Below are 23,831 nucleotides of genomic sequence, written 5' to 3'. Positions count from 1 at the left end.
TAGATAATATAACATCTAATATATAGATAATATAATATATATTATATAAGACAACATACAGATAATATAATATTATCTTATATAGATAATATATATAATATATAGATAATAACATAGATAAACCTATACATGTAGATAAAATCTATAAACAATAGATTTAGTAATGAAATAAATAAATTTCAGTAAGAAAATTCCTTAAAACTCCTGTATCATAGCAATGTGTTCCTTTCCACTGTTCTTCATAAAACACTACTTCTCTTTTTTAATTCTGGAAAGGTAACACATACATTTGGGTTTTTTTGCAATGGTAAAAACCAAAAACTGATGTGGTTTTCAAGCGCATAAAATAGTGTGAAAGTGGGCACTACTGAAAATGCTAACTCTTCAAGGCGCAGTAACTCCACACAGCATGGTATGAGTTGCAGTGCTGGTCAGATGTGCCACAGGGGGTTTGCCAGAGCAGATTCCAGTGCCCAGTTGAACAGTGAGTCCTCCACCCCTCCAGACTCACCCAAGTGCTCTGGCAAAGCCCTGGACACACAACTGCTGCAGGAGTTACTGGCCAGGGCTCTCTGCCACCTCCACATGTCACACAAGGAGAAGGCTGAACCAGTCACCTAAGCCCATTTTAGGGTTTGCATCACATCAAAGCAAAAAAGAAAAAACATTATTAAGGAGCAGCAAAAGCTTGACCTCATGTCTCTGCTTAAGCAATCTCTATTGCTGCTGCAAATCCAAAATCCAAAACGGTTTTCACAACAGTGACTCAAACCTGTCATTTACTTGCCTGTTTAAATATCTCAAAGCCCTGTCATATGGTAAACTGTAACATCTCCCTTCCTTTTTGACAAAACCAGATATTACACTGAAGAATTGTCTTTATTTTTTTCTCAGCAGGATAGATTTTCTGCTTAGCAGCGCAGATTTTACATGAAGTAATTCATGGTTTTCAAAATATTAATTCTAGTGTTACATATGTCCAACACAAAGAAAGATGAATCAGAGACATTTTTTTCCCCCATTCCTTTCCTTTTGTTATTGATTGCTCACACCCTGGAAAGGCATCAATTGCCAGCACAGCTGAAGAACCTCCTTGGCTTGTGGTCACCAGACAGTGCAGCCTCCTGTCACACCCCTCTGCACCCCATCTACAGTGTCCCTTCTCCCTCCACACAGTGCTTATGGAAACAGCACCAAAACATCAGCATTCAGCCCCAGAATGGGGGGGGAAGTTTGATTCTGCACATGCTGAGTACCTGGCTACCTAAAATCAGGTATCTTGTTTAACCTTCCTAAACTGAAGCAGCTGCAGTTGAGATGCACCCCCATTTTCCAGGCTCTGAAAATGAAACACATGCCAGCTACACTCACACTTTCTACATTACAGACATCTGTCCAGCAGGAGCTACCAGCTAAATCTCTTCGTGCTGGCCAGCAAACAGCTGGCAGCAGTTTCTGACTGCTGCCAACTTGGGATGAATTAGAAATGATGGCCTGGAGGCAAAATACTTTGTATACCACTGCAAACACCTTAAACTATCTCATTCTTGCATTTCTGTTGTTTCAGTTGCAGTGCCACTTGATGAAATGAATTTTAAAAAGTCAGGAGCATCAATATATGAAAGATAAAAGCCAGGAAAAATCCTCCCACATGTCTTGTTATCACACCACTGAGTGCATGAGCCACTTGGGAAACTCTCAGGTGTTGACGTGTGTTCACACTGATCTGCTTGCAGACTATTTTTAATAGGCTTTTGGAGCGTAGCTTTGAGGAGTTTTGCTCTTGCATATCTAATAATTTTCCAGCATAAAAGGAAAAGAAATGAAAAGAGGTCTGCAAAGAAAGCAAGAATGTCAAAACAGCAACCAGTTCGCCTGAAAATTAACCTTATGCACTACCCTTCATCTCCTGCTCCCTCACTACTCTTCTCTTTATTCCCCCAAGGGGAAGTGAGAGGATTAGAAGTCTCAGAGGTGAAGGAATTTGAACTTAGATTCATTGCAAAAACAGCCCAGGTTGCTGCAACAAAAAATATGAGAATAGTCAAAGATAGAAAGAAAATGCACTGCCTATATGAAAACACTGCCATGAGAGAGTATCTCAAAAGGAGACTAACGACTTCAAGTGATGACTTGACTATAAATAGAAGAATTGAGAAAATCTGGCACTGGGTCGCTGCAGAAGTTCCACAGCCCAGGAAGAAAAAGCCTGACTCTAACAAAGGAAGCAGAAGTAAAAAAAAAAATCTGTCTCTTCAAACTTTTCCATTTATTTAACTGTCTTTGCAATCTTTAGGGGTTACATTTTCCATAAACCCTTTCAGCATTTCAGATTTTCTTTTACCTTTACAGTATTAGCCTTCCACTAATACATGCATTTTCTTCACACAGAACAATATTGAGAGGTCAAAACTGGCAACAAAATTTTCTTATTAAAGCCTGTAGGGCAACACTAAATCTCTTGCTCTGGACCACAATGCTACAAATACTTGTAAAAGGTTAGGTATTCATCACAAAAAGCTTTGGGTTTTTACTTAATATTGTTAGAGTAAAACCCATAAAGCACAGAGTGGTATATATCAGCTCAGCTGTAATGGAGCTCAAATTGTGATTCATGTGTATGGATTGCTTGTCACATTTGAAATATTAAAGCTCATCTTCTAGTGGTCTTTGGAGGTGACAAAAATACATGATTTATGCTTCTCTCTAGGCTGGTGAAGTAGTTTGTTTTTCTTTTAAAAAGGTATACTTATGGTCTTTAAAATGAGACTTGACACAGCATAATTATCACGCACATATCAGCAGCTTCCACCTCCATCAGCTCACACTCTGCACCAACAGAGACACTTGGGCTCCAGCTTTCAGCAAGGTCTGGGCTGTTAGAGGGTGGGCTGGCCTGGGAGGGGACTGGGACACCACTGGGCTCCAATGTCTCCTCAGCAGCCAGTGAAGCAGGGTTCAACCATCAGTGCAGAGCTCTCCTTACACACCCCATAGCTAATTGGCCATCCCCATGACTCTGCTGCACCAAACAGAGAATGTGAACTCAGAGGCAATAATAAAAGAAAATACCTGTCACTGGCTGTGCCAGTGCACTCAGCAGTGCTGTGAGCACACTGGGATATAAAACACAAGGACAGTATCTCAGAGGAGCTGCCTGCTCAGCACCTGACAGGCGAGCACCTCATACCAAACAACAACACCAGCTGGGAGGGGGAGACAATACAAATGGTGTTCAACCATGGAAACCAAGTGGTTTTCTCATCTGCAAATGTACTTTACCAACTGTCCAAACCACTTAAGTCTCTCTATGCTTGATTTAGAATCCTATTACTACATATCTGTAATGCTTAAAAATGACAAGAAGACACCAGATCTCAACTAGAGCATCTCTTTACTGTTTGTCCTCCCCAATAAGTCGCATCAAACCAAACTAATTTCAGCTGTAAAGAAGGCACAATACCTATGGATGGCAATGGGGGTTTTGTCCATTCAGGCCAAGGTGAAATGAAACTATTGTTTTTTAAACTGTTAGTCCTGTAATCACCATGAGAGAACAATTTTGAAACAAAGCACTCTGTGCCTCTGGCATTGCACACCACCCTTTCCATGCACTTAACAATAATCCCTTTACACATCAGCATTGTCATCACCTGTTGTCTGGGGCTTCACTTTCAGTTTAACTACTGAAAGACAGTAACATACAAAGCAAAACAAAATGAAACAAACTACGAAGGGTTCCAGATCAGTAACAGATTATGTTTTTTATCATAATCAATTATTCTATTTGGAGCTATCTCCCAGTTAATCACTTTCCATTTGGGGACTATACCAAACAGAATTAGAATTTTTGGGAACTCTGTAGGGAAGCAAAGGCAGGAAATCAAAAACAGGGAAAAAAAACCAGCTTTGCAGCAAGCTCTGATGTCTAATTCATGTTTATTAATGTGGGGGAGGATTCCCCTCCCCTCTTTGGATTCCAGCCAGCACTATGCATGGACCTGAATGGTGTTAGACCCTGGTCTACATCATCAGGATTTTTAAAAATGTGAAATCAAACTATTTAAGTAATGTCAAATCTTAAAGTATGTTCACAAGCTGATGGAATCATATCAATGAAGTGTCCAAAACAGCAGAGAACAGCAGCATTGGAGCACGAGGCAGGTCCTACAATTTCAGACACCCTGTGCTTATGCTAAAATGAACACACACCATTTTCACTGCACTGGCTTAGCTGCTCCTTGTTCATTATACCTGCTTGCTCTCCAGATTCTCCCTGATTCTGCCCTCCCCTGCTCTTATCTCCTTTCCACTGTCAAACTCACTTGACTTCAGCTCCACTTGCCTTTCTGTTTTTCCTTTTCATCCTCCCTCTGCCTGTCTCCTTTCTCATACATCCCATGCATCTAACATAACCCCACACCTGGTTCTTACCTTTAGCACAGGCCTGGCTTCTCAAATTGTGCCCCAGAGCCCTCAGGGAGCCATAAAGCACCAGACACAGCAGTCAGCAGTTCCCCATGAGCTGGCAGCAGCTCAGCCTCCCCCAGCTGCCTGAGTAAGAAGAGACTAATTGCTGGCAGCAAATGTTTAGGCTAGCCTTAAAACTGTTTACCAACAACTGTTTTCCAGCTTCCGTGGTAGCAATTCATCTCCTCCAAGGCAGGGCAGCAGTGCAACTCTGCCTTGGGGATGGAGCTACTGCCCATTCAGAGGCAGGCAAAGAGCCCAAAAGAAGAGCAGATGAGCCAAAGAACAACCTCCCTTTCAACAAGGCTGAGAAATATTACCCTAATGTCATTAAGTAACTAACTAGCGAAAAATGCATTCATAAATTAGGGCTGGTGTAGCATCACCTGGGAATCCAAAGGCAATAAAATAACTATCAACATAATAATATCAGGAAGTATTATCCCTTTGACTTTTACAGCACCATTAAAAGGGTGCAGCCTCTTCCTCTGCACACAGCAGAAAGGAGCTTTACATTGGTGTACCCACGTTATGATCAGTGCAAGAGTATCAATATTCCAAATCTGCTTTCTGACTATTTAACTGCTGCTCTAGGGATGGAAACTGTACAACTATCAGGCTAAACAACTAAACAAATAAATATTTTAAAGCACATATTCACGTGCAAATCACACTTGAACAGTCACATTTTCCAGTGCAGACCAGCCCCCAAAAAAGCATTCCCCCTAAAACGAAGGACAAAAATAAAAAATCAGGGGAAGGGTCCTGGTCTTTATTTCAACAATATAAAGTTTAAATACTTCCACCATTCACACTCAAGGAAGCAATTGATTATTCTCAAAAAGAGATCACAACATCTTGCTACCTGTTTCTCAGCTACAGTAGTAGTAAACTGCCCAGGAACATGGTTGTTTCCTAAAATCTGTCCTAGGGAAGCTTAGATGTTAAAATATTGCCTCAGTACAACACAATCCCTACTCCATCCTTGTTATTGCTTACAATAATACACAAGTCATCAGCTTCTTTACTTGAGGTTATGATTTTTTTTGCTGAAAAAATGAAAATTAAAAAAAAAAACCTTATTTCCATAGCCTGAATCTGCAATGATCTGACCAATTCCCTGACTTCTCTGGAGTCAGAGAATTTCATCCATAGTCTTTTTTGGTCATCGTTCCTCAAAATAACAAAATCCTATCTTGAAAGGCAGCACTCAGCCCTTTAAAAATCTTGCTGTTCAGACAAGCCAGTGTCCCTCTCAGCAAGAAGTTTTTTTCCTTTTATTATGCTACTAAATTCTGCTTCTCTCTAAGGAAAACTGAAAATGGGCAGTTCCACTCTCCTTTGTGCTTTCCGTCATTACACTGGCAAATTATGTGCACTGGTTTGGTGGGAGGGTCCCAAAGAACCTTGAGATCTCTTAGGATAAAACCAGTTCATTTAAATTGAAGCTCTCCTAAAAGATCATTTCAATCAGTTCAAAAGCTGCCACTGATATGTTAATGCCAAAGAAAAGTAATGTGGTGTTGTTTTTAACATAAAGGAACTGTTTTCTTAACCCTAAGTGCATTCATTTGATAAATACATTAATAGAAAATGTTCACAGACTTAATACTTTTTTAGAAATGTTTGCAGCTATAGCTCTTAGGGATGGTTGATAATTTATTCATAAGGTATCTCTGACAGTTACAAATAAGTTATTTTAAAAAATATGCAGCCAGATTCACATATGATAACACAGCGTAAGAGAATGCAGATTAAAAATAATCACAGAAAGCAGAATGAAACATTTGGGGAAACAGGTTTTGGCTAACAGCAGCAGTTCAGTCATTTGCTCCAACATGCCAAAGCAACTAGGAAAAACAAGTCAAAATTCTGCTTGTTCTGCTGTAGCAGCTGCTGTGATGTTTAGAAGTAAGTGAAGTTTTAAAAGATTGCTTTATCCGGGATTACTCAAGCCTTTTAATTTTTTCCTTCTAATTACTCTTTGAAACTATACTGATATTTCTATCTAGAATGCACAGCAGCAGAACAGGCTACTCCGGAGTGTGCCTGAGTGGGTGTAAGGATTTTTCTTTAAAGACACTGCTGGATTTGCTCTTCCCCTCAGTGGCTTATGAGAGACCAAGCAAGCCATTTCTCATTTTGGAGGGTCTGCCTGGCCAGCAGCATTCAGGGCTTTTACCCAAGGCAGTGCCACCTTCCCTCCCTGCTCTCCAGCTACTCACTGGCCCCCTGGACTCCATCAAGGCAGATCAATGCCTCTGAGGACACTCTGCTGGGAGGGATTCTGAGGAACATTCATTACATCCTCTCATGGACATTATGGCAAACAGGTTCTTTGACACCCCCAGGTATTTGAACATACTCAGGAATACCAGCAGCTACTTGAAGGAAGAATTTTGTATTTCAGGGAAATGACCTGGTGTCCTTCAGAAATGAAAAAAAAAAAAAAAAGACAATGATGACTGCTGCCTCTTGAACTGTATTAAGTGCTCTGAAAAGAGCAAGATGTAATGACAGGTAGATGAGAAATACTGAGAAACTGCTTCAATCTGAGGCTTCAAACTGACAGGGGGTGGGTTCAGATTAGACATTGGGAAGAAATTCTTCCATGTGAGGGTGGTGAGGCAAGAGCAGCACACCCAGAGGAGTCACGCTGCCCCATCCCTGGAGGTGTTCTAGTGGGAAGTGTCCTTTCCCATGGCAGGGGAGCTGGAAATAGGTACTCTGTAAGGCCCCTTCCATCCTGTCGTAGACATCCTTTTTGTGAAAATCCTTTTCTTTAGGATTTTCCCTTCTGAGAAGCTGAAGCCTCAGAAACAGAATGTAAACAATGGTTATCTGCTGCTGTGGAATGCAACAGGTTTTTTTGTGATTGGGCCATTTTGAATGTTTACAATTAATGGCCAACCACCACCAGATAGCTTAAACTCTCTGTCCGAGCCACAGATCTTTGTTATTCATTCTTCTATTCTTAGCTTAGCCTTCTGAAAAACAAAACAAAACAAAAAAATAAATAAAAAGAGTTGAAATAGCTGGCAGCAGCTCAAAAGCATTGAAGGGCCAAAAATCAGCTTCAGCCCAAGATGTTCAATAAAGGGCTGTAGCCAAGACATTCCAGAAATTTTCTAAAAATTGTTTGAAATTGTTTGATGACTGTCAATAGACTTTTGATAACTATTGACAGATTTTTCTGTAGCAAGCCTGTTTCAGGATCAAAAAAGACTTTCAGAGATAGCAAAGAAGAACATCTTCAGTCCATAGACTTTTCCTGAAACTCAGCTGTTTGGACTTGAATTTTCTTTGCATTGTTTTTGCATTTTCTTATATAGTAAGACTGTTTTAGCAATATGATAGAATTTTATGTTCTACATTCCACATCAGCACTTAACTGAAGTTTTGATTAGCAAAAGATAACCTGTCAAGTGTTTGTTCTTTGCTCTGCATGAGCCCAGCAGAGAAAATTACAAACACTTTTCTTTTTAATTTAACTAAATAAAAAAAGGTGACATGTCGCAGACATCCTTTTTGTGAAAATCCTTTTCTTTAGGATTTTGCGTTCTGAGAAGCTGAAGCCTCAGAAACAGAATGTAAACAATGGTTTTCTGCTGCTGTGGAATGCAACAGGTTTGTCTGTGATTGGGCCATCTTGAATGTTTACAATTAATGGCCAACCACAGACCAGATAGCTTGGACTCTCTGTCCGAGCCACAGATCTTTGTTATTCATTCTTCTATTCTTAGCTTAGCCTTCTGAGGAAACCTTTCCTTCTATTTCTTTTTAGTATAGTTATAATGTAATATATATATCATAAAACAATGAATCAAGCCTTCTGAACATGGAGTCAACATTCTCGTCTCTTGCCTCAGCCAAGAACCCTTGTGACCACTGTCACACCATCCCAAACCATTCTGTGACCCTTTGCAACTTCTGCTCATTATAACCAGACCCCCTGAACTAAAGTGGAGGTAATCCCATATAATCCCACTGGGGCTGGCCCTACAGGAGCTGGTGGGTGTCAGAACTTTGCAGGAGAAGCTGTTTGCTCTTTGTAGAGTTGTACCCAGGAGATTTCAGGCGTCACAGAGCTCTGGCTGTATCCTCAAGAATTGCACCACATCCTAAACCAGCGGAGATCTGGGCTCTCTCTACCCACAGTCAGAGGCATGGTCCTGGCAAGAGTGCCAAGCACTCTGCAGCAGGGGACAGCTAAATTCAGTGAAAGGTAAGAGAGAAGCTCAGAAAAAGAATGCCATTCAAATAGAATGCATTTTGAAAGCTTCTCTTCTAAAAATATTGAAGGAGAAATAAACCCATGTAGCTGTAAGTCTCATAATGATGTTAAGGGTTTTTTTTCATACATATTTTATCTTAAAAACAGCTCCAAAATTGCTGTTCTTTTTATTATTTTTATGAAAGATGTTGTGTTCAATATTTCACATTGTAAATGCTTTCATCCATCAGCCATACTTTTCCAAAGTTAGTAAATAATCATTCTTGGACATGTTATCTTTTTCAGAAGAGAAGTTTTCTTAAGGCTACTCTGGAAGTGTTAATTTAGGAATAAATAAACATTTCTACAGATGTGATAAGTAAAATGCTGGTGTTCCTAAGCTTCATCCTTGTAGATATAATAAATGCTTGCATAGGCATTGTGACATGCAGCCAATAAAGAAAATATTGCTTAAATTCACCATAATAATCACGTTTGGCAGTGCAACAGAAATTAAACAGCACAGACAACATCAAAAACCACTGGCTTTTCCTGTCCTGCCCCAGGTATGGTGTATATTTTTTGTAGAAAGCAGGAGATGTTTTGGGAATCTCCTAGCTGCTGAGGAGAAGATAGTGGGGGAAAAAAGGCTTATCACACAAATCCTTTCCCCTCAAGATGGTTTGGTAAGGCAAACAGTAAATGGTGAGCTATCCTGTCACCCTCTGCCAGCACAGCACATCTCCAGGCAGCTGCAAGCTTGGGGGTTTGCAACCAGAAATTGCAGTCAGCTGCAAGCTTGGGGGTTTGCAATCAGGAATTCACTGCAACCTTTGGGGTTTGCAATCAGGAATTGCAGTCAGCTGCAAGCTTTGAGGTTTGCAATCAGGATCTGCAGTCAGCTGCAAGCTTTGGGGTTTGCAATCAGGATCTGCAGTCAGCTGCAAGCTTTGGGGTTTGCAATCAGGATCTGCAGTCAGCTGCAAGCTTTGGGGTTTGCAATCAGGATCTGCAATCACTGCAAGCTTTGGGGTTTGCAATCAGGATCTGCAGTCAGCTGCAAGCTTTGGGGTTTGCAATCAGGAATTGCAGTCAGCTGCAAGCTTTGGGGTTTGCAATCAGGATCTGCAGTCAGCTGCAAGCTTTGGGGTTTGCAATCAGGATCTGCAGTCAGCTGCAAGCTTTGGGGTTTGCAATCAGGATCTGCAGTCAGCTGCAAGCTTTGGGGTTTGCAATCAGGATCTGCAATCACTGCAAGCTTTGGGGTTTGCAATCAGGATTTGCAGTCAGCTGCAAGCTTTGGGGTTTGCAATCAGGAATTGCAGTCAGCTGCAAGCTTTGGGGTTTGCAATCAGGAATTGCAGTCAGCTGCAAGCTTTGGGGTTTGCAATCAGGATTTGGACACTTCCCCACCACCCCCCTGGCGAAACCTGGAGCAATGACAGGGTCTGATCTGAGCCTGTTCCCTCACAAACCCATGCAGACCAACAAATATGTCAATATCTGTGAAGCCCCTTCCCTTACAGAAGTGGGGCTCCCCAGTGCAGCACAATTTGCTTCCCTGGGACGCAGAGGGACCTAGTTGCTTTCCACTGGCTAGAAACCTCATCAAATTACCCCAGGAAAAGAAGTGGGAAGAGTTCTATATAATAAATCTAACTGGACTACTCTCCCTTAGTAGTACTCTTCCTTAGTACCACTCTTTCACCCATTTTTGTTCTTCAAAGGCTCTTAATGCACAAGAATTCATTCTAAATCTACCTACTGCATGCTTAGCTGTAAGAGTCACCATTACATAGTCTGCTGCAAATAAAAGGTTATGCTGCTACTGCTCACAAATATATTACTGCCCATTAGAAAACAAAGCAAAATAATCACCTCATTCTCAGGAAAACAGCTCTGTTCCCTAGAATGACTCTCCTTCTTTACTACATAAATGTACTCCTGAAGCCAGGCTTGCTTTGGCTTTGATTTCACTTTTGAAAGAAACTCCTGGATCTCAGCAAGCACTGATGAAATAAATTCTGCTATCCAAAAAGGAATGCAAGATTTCTGTAACAGATTCACCTCCTTATTTATTGTTATTTTTTAATCTTTCCAAACACTCTGAGAGATACCAGTGGATGCTTACACAGAGGGAGGGTGGAAGGGAAGAGGTGAGGGTTTGGTTTTTTTCTAATCTTCCATTTACCTGTATTAGCCAAGCAGTACAATACATTGAAATAACTCTATCCATTTTCATTCAGCTCATACCTTACCTTTTCAACCCCCTCTATCTGATTTTACTAATGGCTGGGGTTGAACAATGGATTATTATATCAAAATGAGCAATTCTTTCTTCATGCCATTATACTGAGAGTAATTATCTTAAATATCTCATTCCATCAGCATGTATCTTATGCCACCATCCACCATTTTTCTTTCACTCTCTATTTTTGGTCCAATACTCTTACCCAGTTTTTCTCCTTCTATATACATCCTGCCATATTGACTGGCTTACTCTTTCAAATCCACACAGATGCTATCTTCAAATGATAAATTGTAGAAGGCTGCCCATGTAATTGATCCAGAATCCCTGTGCCCACAGCAACATTTTATTGTGGCATTTTGAAGGATGCTGTAGCTCTCTGAAAAATTAAATGCTTATGAAAAGTGTATGGGGCTTTTTTGGGGTGGTGTCTTTATCATGCTTGAAAAAGCCCCTGGACAACTACCAGTCCAGTATTTTATAAGGACTTTAAGTATATGTTGTTATAATAAATGAGACAGGTAATATGTTAGTAGCAAAAATCATTTCAAATTAATACTCCACAATTTTGCACTGAAGTAATTTTTTTCACTCAAGGACTATTTGTGCAGAACAATATTGTCCCATGCTGCCAAACACCAACTGTGCCTTATCTTCTCTATTTATGGCCTTCATTTTCCTAACTATTCTCTTAAACATCCTGTCAGCAATTCATTATTCAGCTGTTCCCATCACATCTTGTTCCCCTATCCAGCTCTGCTGAAAAATCCATGAGGAAGCACTGAAGTGGCAGAGTCATCACCACTGCTGAGCTGGCAGCACTGCCTCCTCACTGCCACAGCATTCAAACCAGGTGGTTCCACATGATAGAGGATTTACTGGGTTTATTTTCATGGCTCCAGATTATTCCCTGTTCATCCGGTTCCACAGAGGATAAAGACTAATATCATATTCAGATAAGGAAATTATGGATCATTGCAAAACAGTTCCTTTCCAGGATCCCTCAGAGCCATGCTAAACACGTTTCAGTGTTCCATATCCTTGCTATGCAATCTGGTCTTACTGTCTGTGCCTTTTTAAATTTAATTTCATCTATAATGTAAAAATAAACAATGAAACATCAGCAGAATAAAAACACTTAATTTTAGATATTATAAATATTTTTCCCTATAAACACAATCCTAATTGACATAACTGAAAAGTGCAAGATGGATCTCTCATCAGCAAATATGATAATCAGGTGTGATTTATAGCACTAGTTACTAAAGGAGGCATTTCTGGTCTGGAGATTGCAACAGTACTGCATTCCTTAGGCATAACCTGAGGTGAAACAAGTAAGAGGGGGTGAGGGGGAATCCAACAGCTGATCATAAAAATATTTTTTACCTGCAACCTAAAGTCCTGCCTCAACACTTAGGATGAATTTTATTTTAATTGCTTTGCTTTTGGCTATGAAATTGAACTGGTGATTTAATGCTTTCCCCTTTGATAACGTAGTCACATGCTTAGCTGCAGTTAAAAAAAGAAGAAATTGGAACACTCACGTCCTTAATATTTCATTTTTAGTAACTCTTCATCTAAATTACTACATAGCCCATCATCATAGGGTGTTTTACAATACATGTTTTAGATACATTTCCTTTCTCAGTGTCAGCTACTGAGGAATACATGCACAGATTCCCTTGGGTTCCACCAAGGCAAGTGGTCAGAGCACCAGGAAAGGCTGGAGCAGAGAGGTGCAGAGCCAGTCCTTGCCAGCCAGGAAAGCCAGGTAGGGATGTGAGGGATGTGCAGCTTCCTCCATGCTGTAATGGGACACCTTGGAGTGGCACGTGCCCTCCTGCCAAGAGCCCTACTGCAAACGAGCTTCCTGAGCCTTCCAGAAGCAGGGTTCAATTTGTAGGACACAGCACACCTTTGGGAGCAGAGGTTGGGAACAGAGGCAGCATTATGTTGCTAATTGGGATAGTGAATTACTATTTTATTGCCAGCATCATTTCATAAATTTCAGAGCGTGTTATCAGCAGTAAGACGCAATTCCAGCATGGCCACGGCTGGCTTTTGCCAGCTCTTCCAAAACCCAGCAAAATTCTCTGTGAAATACAGGACCACACAGCAGGGCAGTGGCAAAGACATACTTTAACATAGGTTAAAGTAATCCTTGTGAAAGTTAGCAGAAAGCCCAGAAATGAATAATGAATTATTGAAAGCCCAGAAATGGGCTTTGAACCAACCTACTGAATAGTCTGTGTGTGTGTGTGTACTTATTCGTACACTGCAGAGGAAGGTGAACCAACAAAAATCTCACCCTGAATGAAGAGAAGGAAAAGGAGGGTTGAATGAGCATTACTGATTCCAATTGCTGTGTTCTGACTCAAATTTTTATGCTAGATTAAACTTCATTTAATAGCAAAATTGTAACTCTTAAATTGCTGTTGATGAAACCTTCATGTATTTTGTCTCTGCAGAGAACCATTATGAAAACCATGTGAGATTCCATTATCAATATAAAGATGGAAACTTCTATAGATATCTAATGCATTTTCACCATCTTGATTAAGAAGCAAATTCTGGCCTGATTTCATTGGTAATTCTACATTAGTTGTAAATAAATGATAAAAAAAAAATAAAGACAGCAAAACTAGACAAGCTGTGGATAGAAAGTCAATACCAAAATCAATGCAAAATACTCCTCATCCCAATGGTTTCCAATGCTCTCACCTCCCTCCACATGTATTTCAAGCTACTGTTGACTTTTTATTAACAGCAATGTAACCTCATCACTTTGTGGCACACAGCATGAGGTCACCCACAGAGTAAAGCCAGACAGGATGCCATGAAAACACACTCCCACTCCTAGGGACTTCAACAAACATGAAGTGAGAATTGTCAAAGCAAACCTACTCCACACAGAATTCATGAGATTATATAATAAAGACCATACTTTGAAGAGTCTCTGAGATTTTTCCAGCGCCAAAGTTCTAATTTTTGTAAATGAAAAAGGTACTGAGAACACAAATCTCTCATCAATGCAAATCAATGCCTACACCAGCATAAAATGGGAAATATTAATTTGTAGCTGCCAAGTGCAGAACAGAGTTAGCAAGTACTGGAGGGACCTGCTCCCCCAACACACCCAGTTGCTGCAGAGTACTACATGAAGCTTAAATCCCAGACAAAAATGTGTTTTAAAAAGTAATTAACAGTTCTTACTTTAGTACATTAAGGCACACTGTTCCACTGACCTGTGCTCTGTGCACATGTCACTATCCCAAATATCCTTTGCTTTCCTCCACAGCAGCAGCCAAATAATCACCTCCAGAAAGGCAGTGACCATGAAAACCTCCACTTTACCCACAAGTGGGATAATAACACTTGTAGGATTGCTACAAACAGAAGTGAGGGGAGAAGCCACTGCCTGTATTTCCCTCCTTATGATGGATGTCTGCCCTTTGATGGAAAGCAAAGTTAGCGCCTCAAAGAGGTTCGGAGTAACAATGCTGACAAAATAAAAGACATTTCCTTAACGTTGGGAAAAGAAGAGATGAAACTGAGCTTAAGAGGGAAGTAAGGGCCTGGATGTTAACATACACATACATGTTAGAGAACAGCATGGACAGGCTAGAGCTCCTGCTGATGGGCTGGAACACAAGACCAAGATGACTGTAAAACTGAAAGGAGAAAAGCACAAAGCATTACTTTTCCACAACAGTCAAAAACCCTCGTATCACATTCCAAAGGTGGTCATCCTTCTCAAAACAAACAGTTAGAACAGCTCCTTCTGCTGAGAAAGCATAGAAAGAGAATTTCAGAATGTATGCCATTGTCACGTGTACTGCATGCCTCTCTCCAGAAAAGAAACCCTCATTTCACTGTATTGAGTTGGCATGGCAAGGTTTTGGCAGCAGGGGGTGGGCTCTGTGACAAAATGCCAGAAGCAGCCCCCATGTTCATGGAGCCAAGGCCTGCCAGCTCCAGGACAGACCCATCACTGACCCAAGCTGAGCCCATCACCAACACCAGCAGCAGCACCTCTGTGAGTGTGTCCTTCAGGAAGGGTAAAAAGCCTTGCATGAGAGCAGCTGGCAGAGAGGATTGGGAACGTGAGAGGAACAGCCCTGCAGACACGCAGGGCAGAAGGAGGGGCAGGAGCTGCTCCAGGTCCTGGAACTGAGTTTCCTCTGCAGGCCCTGGTGAGGCAGCTGTGACCCTGCAGCCCCTGGAGGGCACAGGGATGCACAGATCCACCTGCAGCCCATGGAGGGAGGGCACAGGGATGCACAGATCCACCTGCAGCCCATGGAGGGCACAGGGATGCACAGATCCACCTGCAGCCCAGGGAGGGCAGAGGGAGGAATGCACAGATCCACCTGCAGCCCATGGAGGGAGGGCACAGGGATGCACAGATCCACCTGCAGCCCATGGAGGGAGGGCACAGGGATGCACAGATCCACCTGCAGCCCATGGATAGAGGGCACAGGGATGCACAGATCCCCCTGCAGCCCATGGAGGGAGGGCACAGGGATGCACAGATCCACCTGCAGCCCATGGAGGGCACAGGGATGCACAGATCCACCTGCACCCCATGGAGGAGGGCACAGGGATGCACAGATCCACCTGCAGCCCAGGGAGGATGGCACAGGGATGCACAGATCCACCTGCAGCCCATGGAAGAGACTCACAGGAGAACATGTGGATGTGCCCTGAAGGAAGCTGTGACTTTATGGACAGCCAGCAATGGGGCAGGCTCCTGCTGGGACCTGTCCCCCCATGGAAAGAAGCCTGCACTGGAGCAAGTTTGGTGGCAGGACCTGTGACCCCACAGAAGGGACCCACACTGAAGCAGCCCATGGAAGGACGCACATTGGAACAGCTCACAAAGGACTTTCTCCTGCAGAAAGTGCCCCATGCTGGAGCAGGGGAGGAGTGTGAGGAGGAAAGAATAGCAGAAACAAGGTGTTATGGACTGATGATAACTCCCATTCCACATCCTCCTCTATCGCTTGGGGCAAGGAGATAGAAAATCCAGGGGCAAAGTTCAGACTGGGAAGGGGGAGGATGGGGAGATTTAAATTGGTTCTTATTTTTTTATTATCCTGCTCCAATTTGATTGGCTGTAAATTAAATTTATTTCCTCAAGTCAAGTCTGTTTTGCCTATGATGTTAATTGCTGAGTGATATCTCCCTGTCCTTATCTTGACCCATGAGCCTTTTGTAATATTTTCTCTCCTGTTTGTTGAGGAAGGGAGTGATAAAGCAGTTTGGCAGTCACCTGGCAGGTAGCCAAGGTCAACCCATTTAATTTACTTATTGTACACTAAGAATTTTATTTCCTTTAGCATAAAAAAAAATGCAAGTAATTTTATCAGCATGTTTGTTATGTCTTATGTGCTAAAGAATGAAGAATCAGAGACACATTTATTATGGTAAGGCAAAATCAAGATTTTTCAAGTTTCCACTCCACTTAAGCCCTTAAGAATGGTGCTAGTAACTGTCATTTAACAGCTGATAGGTGCAATTTTAATTACTTAGGTATTGTTTTTCATTAATGTGAGTGAGGTACTGAAACCTTTTGAGTCATAAACCCATCATTAAACACAACTTTTTTGAGTCAGTTCACTTGACTTTCTATGAAATCAAAGGAAAGGAGTGACTTCTATCTTGACTGCATTCCTGTTTCTGGGTATAATAAATGTCAAGAAAAGAATCAGTAATACACAATAACAAGACTTGTACACAGAGCACACACTGCTTTCTCACAAAGCATTGATATTCAAGATTTAAAAAGACTTGTTAAAAAAGTCATGCACTTTCTTCCAATAAAGCTTCTCATCCTCCTGTGGTGCACTCACAAACCCAAATAACAAAGAAGTGAAATAATCTACTGACACAATAGACTGACCAGCTTAACAAAGCTGAATATGTGTATATATATATTTTCTCTTAAACAATCAGTTTCTATTTACCTTCCCGTTTTTCACAGATCTTATCAACTTTATTCTGTAGTTCCTCCTTCTTATTATCTTGACAGCCCTAAAACACCTCTTTTGTCTGGTCCACAGCCCTGAATGCACAAAAAGCTCCTCTTTGCTCATGCACAGATCTGAAGACACGTTCAGCCCATCCATTCAACCAACCCCTACTTATCTAACTTCTGTTCTTGCCTCATAAATCAGTTTCTACAAGCTGTTCATCATTTTCAGAGTGCTTTCTGAATAGCTTTCTATTTATTAATTTTACATTTTCTAACCCAATGTGTCACATGCCCTGAACTCTGCTTCTGAATCATCACAAAGATTTTTGAAGGGTAAAATCATATGCTGCTTTGACCTTGTTAAACTATCCCAGAACTGTTAAAACAGCTTTAGAGAAAGCATGAAGGAAAAAAACTATACAGGAATAGTGAAATCACTGTCATAGAGCTACTTTTAGGTCTACCTAGGGCCATAAAGACTTCCCAAACAAAAGAAGACAGATACAAATTTCTTATAAATACAATTACATAGCATACCATGGATACTGATTCTAGGTTATACAAATCTTCTTGATGTTTTCCAATAGGTACTAGATTCTTGTATTTTGATAAGTCCCCCATAAATGTGCTATTACTTAAAATAAAAGGAAGACACATCATCATGGATGATGAGGATATTTTCCTTGGCTTAAGAACAAGACCGAGCTCATGAGGTGCACTAGAACACCTGTACATCTGATTTTCAGCTGATAAAAACCCAAATATTTGACATCCATACTGTCTAAAAAACTGCTATTTATGCACGTATCCATATATAAAAGTTCAAAGTAAATTAAAACAGCCCCTAGTTCCCCCATGCAGATCCAGAAGGGGCTATGTTCCTTGAGCATGCTGTGTTTATCCTGCTTATTCAGGAATCAGTAACAAAACACAAGGCAGATAAAAATTCCAAAGCATCCAACTTCATTCAGTCACAGGCAGTTCTTAAGACTTGACTGCTAAATACCAAAATCTTATCCAGGGTATCACTATCCATATGCCAAAATCTGTATTTGGTTCTAAGTTAGAAAATTAGTGTGTTATAATACCACATATTAAAACATCTGATTAACCATGTTATTGATGTAATAACAAAATATTTTAATAATAATTCAAATATCTAATAACATGAACAGCTTGTTTCCGAGGTGACCAAAGTGAATCATATTTCTTACTAAATTTCCCTTAGGTACAGCCAGCTTATTACTACTTTGAAAAATTTTTTTTTTCTCCTACTGACAGCATCCTTCACTAGCTGTTCTCTGCTGTCAGTGTTGCAATTCATCAATGTTGCTTTTAATCTGCCATTTTATCTGGTGTCTGTGTAAATAAATACCGATCCTTGATGTCTTACAACCCACCCAAAAGGCCCAGACATCTTGAAGACATAAAGGAATTGATGGTTTGACAATATCTTGATGCAAGCTGATGTACAATATGAAGAAATATGTATTTTGGCTTGAAAGAATACTCTCTGACTATTCTGCTGGACTTCTGAATTAACCATACACCACAGAAGACATTTCTTAACTCAAAAGCACTTTTTGGACAGATATAATTGTCTTAGTTTCAGCAGGGGTAATTGTAAGCAGTTTTGTGTCTGAAAGTAAAAAGAAGAGTAGAGAGCAAAGCAATGAAACCTGCCATGGCAAGGGGCACAAAGGGCTGCAGAACAAAGCAATGATGCTCTTTGGAGAGAGCCAGGCTCTTCAGCATGGCATCTTCCATCCAGCTGGACTGGAACATCCATCCAGCCAAAGATGTGAGGTCAGCACTGCGCCCAAACAACTCTCCTGCAGTGCAGAGTACCCACAAAGGCAAGCCAAGATGGGCAAGATGTCTGGGGTTTGATACCATTAAATATAAAATCATCTTATTGCATCATCAGAGAGAAAAGCTGCACAATTACAAACTATTTGGTTCACTCCTATGAGCCTCCTGTTTGCCCCAACCAGCAGAGACACAGCATAAAACAAAGGAACAAAAGACAAAGTGTAATAAGAAATCCACCAGCCAGCATTTCCCACCATAAATAAATAAAGCCCTGACAATCAGCCTGTCACTGACATATTTTATGAAAATCCTTTTGCTAGGATTTTACTCCTGAGAAGCTGAGAGGCCTCAGAAACAAAATGTAAACAATGATTATCTGATGGCTGTGGAATGTGGTCTGGAGATGGTTTACCAACAGGTGCATCTTTGATTGGTTCCATGTGAATTGTTCCTACTTGATAACCAATCATGGTCCAGCTGTGTCAAGGCTCTGGTCTGTCGCAAGATTTTATTATTCATTCCTTTCTTTTCTAGCCTTCTGATATCTCCTTTCTCTCTATTTCTTTAGTATAGTATTAGCATATAATTTTTTAATATAATATATATCACAAAATAATAAATCAGCCTTCTGAAACATGGAGCCAAGATTCTCATTTCTTCCCTTGTCCTGGGCACCCTCAAGCACCACCACACCTGCCTGCCCTTGCAGCAATGTAATTCACACCAGCAGAGCCCTCCCAGACATGGATTTGACAGGGTGCAACATGTGGTGACCAGCTGAATCCCAGCTTGACTGGGATGTTCTGTCCAGCCTGAAAGGAGAGGAGTTGCATAGCCATATCTGCCCTTTCTCCTCTCTTCCCTCACCAGCCACATCCTTAAATTCCCTCAGAACTGAAGAGCCCAGGGGCCATGATGGCAGAAGGCTGCAGACCATCAGATTCCTTTGGAAACCACCAGGAACAGCCCAACAAACCATGGTGTCTCAGACAACTGAGGAGAAAATTAGGCTAACTCCTTCCAAATTTGAGAGAGAGAAAAGGCAACCTACACATATGTTACATTCACATTTTTTGGAAAAATCCCTTCACCCAGGATTTTTCTCCTGGGAAGCTGAGATGCCTCAGAGAAAAAGGAAAACAATTTTTATCTAATTTGCTTCTCCTGTGTTCTGCTCACATGTGGAATGTGTTTGGAGATTGTTTCATTGGATTCTGCTGTGAGTTGTTTTCACTCTTTGGCCAATCAGGGCCAAGCTGTGTCAGGACTCTGGAAAGAGTCACGAGTTTTCATTATCTTTTTAGCATTCTGTAAGTATCCTTTCTGTATTTTTTAGTATAGTTTAACATAGTACTCTTTAATATAATATAGTATCATAAAATAATAGATTAGCCTTCTGAGAACATGGAGTCAGATTCATCATTCCTCCCTTCATCAGAGCACCCTGCAAATACAACCAGAGAAAAAGGAAAACAATTTTTATCTAATTTGCTTCTCCTGTGTTCTGCTCACATGTGGAATGTGTTTGGAGATTGTTTCATTGGATTCTGCTGTGAGTTGTTTTCACTCTTTGGCCAATCAGGGCCAAGCTGTGTCAGGACTCTGGAAAGAGTCACGAGTTTTCATTATCTTTTTAGCATTCTGTAAGTATCCTTTCTGTATTTTTTAGTATAGTTTAACATAGTACTCTTTAATATAATATAGTATCATAAAATAATAGATTAGCCTTCTGAGAACATGGAGTCAGATTCATCATTCCTCCCTTCATCAGAGCACCCTGCAAATACAACATGTAGGAATCTATAAAGTTAGAGGGTTTCAGGTTTATTGAGGCTGTCTTTAGCTACATGTGTTTATGTTGATTAGATAGAATCACTGTCAATATGCTTTCTCTCTGTGTAATTGGCTAAGATGAGTATTGGGTGACTTGTAACAAGTGAGTTTCTTTAGCTTGCTGACTAGATGCGAATTGTCAAGATCTTTGCATAGGCAAAACTATGTATTATAAAGATTCTGGAAAATAGACAGTTCCGACACATCCATCAGTAGTGTCAGATTCATCATTCCTCCCTTCACCAGAGCACCCTGCAAATACAACACACCTGGAATCAAAGAGCTGCTTGGGAAATCAGTCTGTAAGTCTCCCCTGATGTCTGACAAGAGCCTAGACCATCACCATGCGAAATCAGTCTGTAAGTCTCCCCTGATGAGCCTAGACCATCACCACGGACTGTAAAAGCACTTCTGAACATCAGTCCGTCCCTGCCCATGTGTCTCAACCCTAGAGCTCAAAGAAATACCCTACCTGCAATGTCTCATAGAAAGTGACAACTTCTGAAAGCACATCAACAAGTGGCTTTTACACTGGGAAACTATTTCACATGCAATGACCAGTCCTTTGGGAAAGTGTATCTGCCTCAGCGTTCAGGTGCCATTTTCACCATCAGCCTCTGAAAGAAAAAACTATGCTCATTTATAGAAAAAGAGGGAGGTCAAGACTAAAACCTTCAACATTGTCCAGTCCTTCACGCTCACACACTGCCATTATTGCTTTTTCTCAGTGACAAAGACAGATGGGGAAATTTCTCTCTTCACAGCTGGCGAGTTCTCAAATTCTTAAGCTGACAGCAATTTGTGTATAGAATACAGACTTAATCTTGGATCTTAATCTTTTTAAGTAAATGCCACTATACACATATGACAGCAGTCAGGGAGCAGCAATATCCTGCTTTATTTCTCCAGCTGTATATTTCCATAGCTTTTCTTCAGAGGCTGCAAGGTTCACAGCCTACTGCAGCATGTGGTACTATAGCTGTGGCAACAAAGTGTGAAAAGATCACTATACTACACTAATTTCTTCTTACCTGTTAGTCATGCCAAAAGTGACCATGAAAAAGAAAAGATAGAAGATGTAGAGGCTAAATACAGGCACAATGAAAAAGTATTTATTCCCTGCCAAGCTTATATCCCCAGTTTGTACTGCTAGGAACAGTGAGATTGTCAGTAATTTTCAGACTCCTAAATATTTTAGAGAGCTTTCCAAAGACTACAGATATAACTTGGGAGTTTCTCCCTAAGGAATGAAAGCAGACAAATTTGGTACTAGAAAAGCAGGAGATGAGAATGCAGAACAGGCAGCTTTTCAGGAACAGAGAGGTCACAGAACTTGACTTGCTCACAAATCAAAAAAAGCAAGTAAATCCAGTACTAGAAATCATTCATTGGGGTTTTTGGGGGGTGTTTAGCAGAGATTGATGACTTGCTTTTATTTTAAATAAATAGACCACATGACAAAAATACAGTTTTGACTTAACAGAAAGTATTCATTAATTTACAGCAAATTAAGAAAGCAGAGCTGAGTTAATATGAATAAAACCTTTTTTGAAGAGCGTGGTATTTCTGAAATCGCACTTTTCAGCTTTGCATTGCAAGGGAACAAGCGCCACACACAGAAGATGGCATGGAGAGGTCTGAACATGGGTCTCTCCCGACAGAAAAACATCCCAATCAGAGATTGGAGAAGCACAAATAGAGGCAACATCAAAGTCCTGTTTGAGGGGGTGTGTTTCCTCTCTTGGGATTTTTTGTTTGCTTTACAGCACTCCCCAAACATTTGCAACTCTTCATCCCACTTCTGTCCATTTCATAACATCTTAATACTTGTTAATTACTCTGTAACTTGTTAATAACTCTATAACTGAAACACTGGCTACTGCTTTTGGAGAACTACTTTAAATGTAGTAGCTTGAGGTACATTTTCTGATACCTTTTTCAGAGATACTAATTCCAATGCAAATATGTGGATCCCCAACAGGTTTTACACAACCAAACAAACATAACTCAAATTCTTAAAAAAGAAAAAATCACAACCACCACTACTAGAAGTAGGAGGTTGGCCTTCTCATGACACCTAATTACAGCTTTTAGAACACACATTATTCAGGCGATCTTTTAGTTCTTGTTTCTCTCTCAGGAGCAGATTTTTTTTTGAGCCCCTAGAGTCATCAGGCTCTCTGATCCCCCAAACTACACATTACATTGCTTGCAACATCAGTGAGCTTTTACTAAATATGACAATAATTTCTCCTAGAGACAAGCTCTTAGGAATACTGAATCATCCCTTTCTTCCCTTCACCCTGAGCCTATCCTCACAGGTAATCTTGCCCCTGTATTCTTCTCCCTCTTGTCCAATCCACAGTTAAGAGTGTTACTTAAAAATGTAAGACATTTCCTAAAGCTAATGCCTAAAACGTGACTGTTTAAATTCCCTTGAGGAGGCCAAATGCAGGGCACTTGGGCAATTTCTATGATCAGGTATTTCTCTAGAAATTTATTACGTATTTCATTTTGAATACATTTTAACATATAGAGTTTGTCACTAACTCAGTCTTCAAAACAAGACGTATGCAGAACTGCGGCAAACTTACACAAAAAAACCTTTGCACATATACTTGTATGATACACAACCCCAAGCAGAAAAATCAGAATTTATTGGGAAAGCTTCACAAAATATCAGCAGAAAAATCAGAATTTCTAAGAAAGATTAAAAAAAAATATATGAACAAAACAGTATGTTGGGACACCAGCATGCAATGAGAAAAAGAGCTATCCTGGTTCTGGGAACGAGCTCCCTTAGGCAGGCAATTAACTTAAAAGGCTAATAAGAACAAATAGGGCTTTTTCTTTTTGCCACACTTGCGTGACAGCAACTTATTTTCAAACTGTGACTTCAATAGGGTTTGGCATGTTTTACAACAGGAAACAAAAATTATGCACCATAGGCATGGAGTTGTTACACCGTGGCTAGCCATGGCCATCCACAGAAGAAACAGAATTGTACCAAGTCAAATAGTTTGATTGTGGATACAATAATTACACAGAAAGATGCTATTATAAATTTTTTTCTAGTTTAGCAGCACATCAAACAGGTCTGTATATCATTTCTCCTCACTTACCTAATTTTTTATTATGTGTTTCAGCACTAAAAAGCATGCCCACTGTATATGTGATGTTTCTCTTTAAAACTACAGGTAATTCAACCAAAGAGGTTCTTCTGCATGTCCAAAATTTTAAAATTCGTAATCTTGTTACTAAAAATTATTTTAAAGTTAATT

General features: G+C 40.5%; 1 protein-coding gene across 2 annotated transcripts in view; it reads right to left on the bottom strand.

Annotated features, from left to right (window-relative positions):
* The window catches only part of NELL1 (neural EGFL like 1), a 298,387-nt gene that overhangs the window by 155,666 nt on the left and 118,890 nt on the right, over positions 1-23,831 (bottom strand). The window lies entirely within an intron of this gene.

Source organism: Geospiza fortis, unplaced genomic scaffold (assembly GCF_000277835.1).
Source record: "Geospiza fortis unplaced genomic scaffold, GeoFor_1.0 scaffold165, whole genome shotgun sequence".
In the NCBI taxonomy this organism is placed as follows: Eukaryota; Metazoa; Chordata; class Aves; order Passeriformes; family Thraupidae; genus Geospiza; species Geospiza fortis.
Note: the sequence above shows the minus strand (reverse complement) of the source record. Positions and strands in the feature narration are given on the sequence as shown.